We start from the raw sequence: 8858 nt of genomic DNA, 5'->3' as shown, positions 1-8858 counted from the left end.
CCGACGAAATTTGAAGCGCGTGACGAACTTTCAGCTTCTTCCTGTAATACACTCCGGCGGGTTTCTCCGGGAAATGCGTCAGAGAGGCACTGTGAAGTGTGAACTGAAATGTGGAGGAGTGAAGCTGAAGCTTGTTGGCCCGAAACTTTCACTCCATGCTAGCCTTCCGCCAACTTTTCACGCGTTTATATTTTTTTTTTTCCCGGTATAATAACTCTTTTTGGTTTTTGCTATAATAATTTGCTGAAGAAAAATAAAAATGGGATAAGATACAGGAGGAAATTCAAATCCCCTTATCTAGCCAAATATATATAATGCTAATGGCTAAATTATATAAAATTTCACTGAATTTAGAATCATATACAAATACATTTTTCAATCTTTAAAACCTAGAAAAATACTTGTTTTAAGTTCCTTATATCTAAAATGTCAAATTTCCCACTCACATATAATCATGTTTTTTATTCTTAAAATATTATCAAAAACTATACACCCACATGAAAAGATTAGGCAATACTGTAATATTCTAAACTTTATTTTAGGATTTAGAAAAAAAAATTAAAAATATATATAAATAAAATAATAAAAAAACTTTAAAAAAATATTAATGGGAATGCGTGAGAGAAAGAGAGGAAGAGAGAAAGAGAGCGAGAGAGAAATAGAAAGAGCATAGTAGCATAGCAGTAGTCCTCGTGAAGGAGAAGGCAAAGTGTTGAAGATAATTTAAGTACATAAAATTACTTCTTTTCATCAAACTTTTTTTATGAATATTTCCTGTGTATTTTGAGCTTCCTATTTACATTATTACTATATTAATTGGAGAAAATTTTGAGACTTATATATGATCTAAGTATTGAGTTTTGACAAAAGATTACTATAGAAATTTAGAAGTAAATGAGTTGTTAATTTTAAGTGGTTTAGATTTCTCTAGGGAAAATCTCAAAAAAGTGACTACTGAATTTCAAAATGCCAAATCAAGAATTACTATAAAAATGGGTTGTCATTTGCTTTTTAAATGTAGTCATTTTTTTTATGAGTGTAGTAACGAATACTGATTTGAAATTTTGAAATTCAGCTATCACTTTTTTGGGATTTTCCAATTTCTCTATTTGTTAGTTTTAGTATTTAAATTAATTTATTTAGTTGAAAATATGTTATTTATGGGATATGCCATATTTTTACCTATTAAATTTAAGTTAAATAATTTATTTGGATTGTTTGATATATTATTGAAATTTTAATCAATTTAGTTTTATTTATTGGGTGACTGGAGGTTTTAAAATAATTATTGTAGCTAAAAAGTTTATTATTTATGGAAATGTGTGTATATATATAGTGGTTATTTGATTAGATTATTTATTTATAAATATTTGAAGTATTATTGAATTTTTAATAGTTTGATTTTGAGGTTTAAACTTAAAATGAGATTTTTAGGATTTAGAACATAATAATTTTATATTTGGAAATTGTGGAAAATATTTTTTTATTAAGCTAAATAATTTGGAGGTGGTAAATAAATAATTTGGCTTGTTGAAAATTTTAAGTTATTCCTAAAATACTTAATAATTTTTACGTTATGAGAGTTGCAGGAATTTAGAATAAAGATTAAATTAAATTAGAAATTCAACTAATAAAGAGAAGTTTAATTAATTAGTTTATATTAATATCTGGTTTATATTAATTGTGTAGATTAATTATTGGTTGAGTAAAGGATTAACCTTGTAGTAATCCCTAGTATTGCTTTGGCGAGAGGTAACCACTTTCCACTTGTTATATGTGCTAATATGTTGTTTGTGAGTATTTTGTTATTTGAGAATAATGATGTGTTATTTGAAACTCGAGTAGATATATTATATTTTTTGAGTTATGAAAAATTGTCCTATGGGATTTTTAGAATTGTGATTGAGAAGTTCGGAAAAGATATATGATTTATATCTTATGGATTATACTGAAAAAGATTGAGACATTTTTGTTATATTGTGAATGGTTGGTTGTTATTTAGATTTTGGATTGAGCTCTATCTTACCACGTGGTAAGGCCATTATTGGTGCACATTAGATAGCTTCCTTCGTCCCTAAAATAAGGGATAGACCTTTGTGGCTTTTTATTCATCCCTCAAAGTGTGGGATAAGCCTATAATAAGATATGGACATTTGTCACTACTTATTCGTCCCCCAAAGAGTGGGATAGACCTATATGTCAGATTGATCCCCTATAGTGAGGGATAGACTTATGTGGCTTGTGTGTTAGCCCCCTAATGAGGGTTTGGATGATTGAGATTATTTGAATATATATTTATATTTTCATTGATATATATGTTGAGATTTAATAATTATTCCACTTGACACCTCACGAGCACATGTTAGTATGTATGAGGAGTTAGGAAGTTGGTTATTGAGGCATTTGTCTCAACCCAATGGTTTTTACTATCTTCAGGTGATAGTTCAGGTGGTGGCCCATCAGGGAAGGCTCTGGAGACATAGTGTGCTGTTATAGCTTGTATAACCTTCCTGCTTTTGTTTTATGTGCTGACTTCTTATATATTGTCACATAGGGCCCATATACTCTAATGTTGTAAACTAATACTTTTAATTAATACTATCTGATATGGGCACTCATTGGAAGGCCGGATATATTTAAAACTCTGCGTATTACGCTCTTTTGACGGTGTTGACTTTTGACTAATGGACTCTATGACTTCTATTAAAATAATCTATCAGTTCATATGTTTGAAAGTACAAGTTTGGTTTAGGCTAATGGTTAAATGATATTTCTGGATTTTGAAAGTCCAAGGCCCAAGTTAATGATCGATATTGCTCGTAATATAAATTTATTTATTTTAACTATAATAGCGATTTTAAAATTTTAAGGTTTTCTCTTTTCTATCATGGTTAATCATTTGAATAAATTGAAAATTTTGATCTAAATGGATTTTAAAAGAATATTTGTCACAAATACAGCCACATATGACCAGAGAATTTGGCATAATAAATATAAAGAACTTGACTTAAATATTGTCCTAAAACTTAATAATAAATCCTCCAAAATTTTCAAGTCTATACATATAACCCTAACTTATCATTTTAATGCTCCTTAAACTTTATTTTTTGCATGTATATAATCTCTTCAAACTTTGACTTATACGCAGACAAATTTCTTGAACTTTAAGGCATTTGAAAATAAATAATTAAAAACCTAATACTATGGGAGTTATTTGTTAAATTTAAAAATTTAGAGAGTTTTATCATAAAGTTTCAAAAGTTAGAGAATTTATTTAGGGAAAATGATAACAAAATACCACCTGAATTCCAAAAAGACAAATAAGGGACCTAAATAAGCAAAATGACAAATAGGGCACTGGGTATCAATTTGGAATATAGATTTTCGGCCAAAAGACCGAATTGCCTTGATTGTCTCTGAACATTGAGCAGTGTATTCATGCGATAGAGAAAGGGAGAAACTGATTTCCTTCTACGAAACTAAATCCAAGTTCCTGCAGTCACCAAAAAGGATTTTTTGAAATCACGTTGCCGTCGTCGTAGGAGTAGATTGCCATCGCTGAATTTGGTTACCATCGCTGAAATACATTGCCCTGTCTGAAATAACTTGTACCCCCTGAAATTGTCGTCGTCGAAGAGGTCGCTGAAGTATTTGAATTATTCATGAGTGAGTAGAAGTTGATGGCGGGATTTGGATTATTCATTTTTGTGGCTGTTTCATGGTGAAATAGGAATAAGATTATTGCATTTGAGGGTTCATATTCAGTATTTGGTGAATGATGAAGCATAAATCAGAAAATAGTCGCAAGCAATTACGTAATGTAATTGCTATCATATGTTTGCTGGTTTTTGGTAAATCCCATTCTGTGAATGGTAAATTTTAATATACATGTAGTTAATTATGAAACTTAATAGTTCAATGTTTATTGTGATGTACTTCAGGTGCACGTTCACTGAATGATTTATTTATGCTTACAAGTTGCTCTTCCAGTGAAAACAGGTTTACAAAACCCATTGAAGAAGTGGTCACTTTCACTATAAAAGTTGTAAATCCCATTATGTGTTTTGTAAAATTCAGCGTGAAATTTTATTGGTGGTGAAAAGTAAGTTACTCATCCCCCGAAAATATGTTGCAAAATCTATTAACAAAGCGGTCACTTTTATCACAAAAGTTGTAAATCCCAGCATATGTTTTATAAAATTCAACGTGAAATTTTATTGGTTTTTAGAAACAAGTTACCTATCCCCTGAAAACAGGTTACAAAAGCCATTTAAGAAGTGGTCATTTTCACTATAAAAGTTGTAAATCTCACTGTGTGTTTTGTAAAATTCAGTGTGAAATTTTATTGGTTTTTAGAAACAAGTTGCTCATCCCCTGAAAAGAGGTTGCAAAACCCATTTAAGAAGTGATCATTTTCACTAAGAAAGTTGTAAATCTCACTACATGTTTTGTAAAATTCAGCATATAATTTTATTGGTTTTTATAAACAAGTTGCCAATCCCTTGAAAACATGTTGCAAAACCCATTGAAGAAGTGATCATTTTCATTATGAAAGTTGTAAATCTCACTATGTGCTTTGTCAAATTCAGCGTGAAATTTTATTGATTTTTAGAAACAAGTTGCTCATCCCCTGAAAAGAAATTGCAAAATTCATTTAAGAAGTGGTAATTTTCACTACAAAAGTTGTAAATATTACTCTATGTTTTGTAAAATTCAGCATAGAATTTTATTGGTTTTTAGAAACAAGTTGCCAATCCCTTGAAAACATGTTACAAAACCCATTGAAGAAGTGATCATTTTCACTACGAAAGTTGTAAATCTCACTATGTGTTTTGTCAAATTTAGTATGAAATTTTATTAGTTTTTAGAAACAAGCTGCCCATCTCCTGAAAACAAGTTACAAAACCCATTGAATAAGTGGTCATTTTTACTACGGAAGTTGTAAATCCCACTATACGTTTTGTCAAATTTAGCGTGAAATTTTATTAGTTTTTACAAACAAGTTGTTTATCTCCTGAAAACAGGTTGCAAAACCCATTAACAAAGTAGTCACTTTCACTACAAAAGTTGTAAATCACAATATGTATTTTTTAAAATTCATAATTAACTACATGTATAGTAAAATTTACCATTCACATAGTGGGATTTACCATTCACGTAGTGGGATTTATCAAAAACCATCAGGCATATGACAGCAGTTACGTAACGTAATTGCTTGTCATTGTTTTCTGATTTCCACTTCATCTTCCCCGCAGGTTCACTCCCTCTCTCACTACAAATCCTCTTTCCCACAACCAAAACTCACCAAATCAACAATCTCTACAGAATGGTGATGCGAAGGAGTAAGATAATAGCATTTCCAACATTCTTCTTTCCTTCTTCCTGCATTTCATCACCGTCGGTCTTCCTCTCTTCTTTCTCTCACTGCGTCGCTTTCTTCCTCTCTCCTTTCTCTCACTTTCAGACAGGGCATTTTGGTCTTTTGGCCAAAAATCTGAATTCCAGATTAGTACCCAGTCCCCTATATGTCATTTTGCTTATTCAGGTCCCTTATTTGTCTTTTTGGAATTCAGGTGGTATTTTATTGTCATTTTCCCATTTATTTACATATGACATAAAATTAAGGGAAACGTGGTATAAGTGAGCCTTCACTATTATATTTACAATTATAAGAATCATAGGTACCTTTCCTTTTTCATTAATTCTACAAAAGCATTGTGGAATTATTAAATATTATAAATCTAATAATATAAATTATGGTAAGTGTTTATAAGGAAAATGACAGTCTCAGTCTCTTAATATGCCAATTCTCCGCATTTAGGCGATGCTTTGCTGAAAAAGGAGAAAGTAGCCTATCAGAATGACCCTACAGAGACTGTGTATTGAATTCCACACACGTTAGTTTTAATAAATAATGATATCATTTAATAAGCATTGAAAATAAAAGTTAAGTATTGAAATTGAGATTAAGAAAATAGTGTTTAGTATGAGAGGTTGCTTATTACATAGGATTAGACAAATCTATATACATGGGATTGAGAAATACCACTGTAGAAGTGATAATGAAGCCTATAAAAAAAATAAGAAATATTTTTAAGTTTAATTGTCCTTTAGTTTTGGTATTGTAAGGACAAGGTTAGCTCAAGGATATGTACCTTTTTGGGTGGCTAAAAAAGTATGAAAGTCGCATCAATTTTTTTTAAAATCTTGTTTAAATAAAAAAATTCTAAAAAAATGATTATTGAATTTAAAAATTTTAAATCAGGAATTATTACAAAAATATGTTATCATTTACTTTTTTAGTGTAGTCATTACCAATACTGATTTAGAATTTTAAAATTCAACAATCATTTTTTTGGGATTTTTTCTAAAAAGTAACTAACGTTAATTCTATGGCATCACCCTGATTTATATAATTATAATTTCGTTTTAAACAATTACTTGAATCAGTCAAAAAATAGAAAATTAAAAAATAATTTTAAGAAAAACAATAAGCAGAATGGAATTGGGGAAAAAAAAACAATTGGGAAATTACAATTCAACGGGAAAAGAAAATAAAAATTACGAGGGAATTGACCCAATTAGGAATAAGATTAGCGTTACTAGATGAGAGCTGCTGTGGGGTCCAGGCATAAAGGTCCCGATGTGGCAGTTATCCACATGGCGTGATGCCATTGGTAGTTCAGTGGCGGTTTCAAACGGACGCGCAAAACGGTCACATTTTTTGAACGTTGGCGCCATTTTGAGAGATGAATAACGTGACCGTGAAACTCAGAAGCGAGAGGAAGTGCAAGGCCCGTTCAGCCTTGAGCGTTTCTTCTGTTCTGTCTTTAAAAAGATGTTTGGCAATCAATCTAAAAGCACTTCTGGGTCCAAAACCATGGTTTGGAGAAACTAATTGCTAAGTACCCCCTTTTTTTTAAAAACCCAGCTTTTAGAGAAAACTATAGTTTTGACCAGTCAAACCATGGTTTTCATATAAGCATCCTCATTTTTGCTTTTGAAGAGTTGGAGTCATCATTATTTGTGTCAGAGGCTCCAACAGTGAAAAACATCTAGTGCCATTTGAAACTAGTGCCTCTTCTCCCATTCTGCCTCTTCTCCAACAATGAAATAATAATAGTTTTTTGTTGGCAAAATAAATCATTTTTTTAAAAACATATTTAATTATTTTATTAATATATATACACATTAATTTTTTATTATTTATATTATTTATGTCTTATTTATTATGTTGCCAAAATATACATTATTAACAAATTTATTACTTCAAATAAACATATATTATGAAATATATTTTATATGTAATTATCATTTAAACTTATATCCTTTTTAGTAATTTTTACATATAAAAAAGTACTTCTGACAATAACTATCCAAACACTCTCATTTTATCATAATCACTTTTTCAGAAAATCTATTCTTTCAAAGTCTATTTTTCAGAAGCTATTCTCTAAACCATGGTTTGGCTACATCCAAACACCCCCTAAGTCCCACATTTTGTTTTCTCTTTTAGAATCTTTCTAATTTTTTAAATAGTATTGTTAATTCCTATATTTTTATGGAATTTTTTTTTATAGTTTCGAATCGTTAGTTGTAGTCATTATAATTTGATGATTTTTTATTCAAGTTTAAGGAATGATCTTTATTTTTTAATAAATTTTGATTTTGATCCTCATATTTAAATTTAGACTAAAACCAATAAACTGATTATTGAAATAGCAAGTGGTCTCACTTTGTAAGAAAAAAAATATAAATTCAAATCTCGAAAAATAACTTGTTAGAAGGGTTTTGACAAATTCAAAATGACTTAAAGATACTGTAAGTTATAAAAAAAAAAAAATTCAGACTAAGTCCTTATAAAATTATAGAGACTGAAACTGATAGTTTAAAGTTACAAGATCACAACCAAAATTGGATCAATTTGTAAACACCAATAATAATAGACTTTTTTTTTTTTTGCCGGAGAATTCTACTAACGCATAGAAATGTTTTATTTTTCAGTTATTTAATACTAAAAACATTTTAACAAATTATTTCTTGTTATCAAGTCAACCCATTCTCAATTAATTTTCAAAGATATTGAAAGATGTGAATAAAATAAAATCACGATTAATTCAACATAACTTTTAAACATTTGAAAGATAACAATCCTTATTAGGACAATATCCAAAGAAAGGAAGGGCCATTACGTTACTAGTCTTTTTGAATTGTCATCCTTATTGCCGGCCCTCTCAAATTATTGTGCTATTATTGGAATTAATTTTACTTTTTCAGTGCAGAAAATGTAGTAGGTAGCTTTTTTTCTTGGTAACATGCCATCATTCTTTTTTCGAAACAAATAAAAAGGCATCTCTCTCTCACACACACTTGCTTTAATATAACTTTATAATTTTAAATACCATCAGATTATATTCAAATTTCTGTTTGAAAGTGTTAGGATCGTCTTTCAATTTTTTAATCATGCTGCATCACTAATTATTCTATTTGCACATTCTTGTTCTCACTATTTCTCTATAAATAATGGCGTTCTTGAAAAATAAGTTATATTTTTACATATTTCTTGCATTTAACAAATTTTAATCAATTTTGTTGTCTACTATTTTATTAAAAAAATAGTACACTACTGAAACTCTCAATCTCAAAACCAAGCTTCTTTTTTTTTGGTTACAAAACCAAGCTTTTTGATGCAATGGAAAATAGAAATGCAGAAAATCACAGAGCCTTGCAGTTACTTTAGGCAATGATATACATTTGAAGCAAAAAAAGAATACAAGTCCCATGTGCCATCAATTAAAAGTCATTTGGCCATCAATAATGGTAATAACAATTTAAATTGTTGGGTGAATTATTGTTCT

The sequence above is a fragment of the Neltuma alba genome, unplaced genomic scaffold, assembly GCF_004799145.2.
Source record: "Neltuma alba isolate B1F8T4 unplaced genomic scaffold, ASM479914v2 tig00013091_pilon, whole genome shotgun sequence".
In the NCBI taxonomy this organism is placed as follows: Eukaryota; Viridiplantae; Streptophyta; class Magnoliopsida; order Fabales; family Fabaceae; genus Neltuma; species Neltuma alba.
This window is presented reverse-complemented; position numbering follows the sequence as displayed.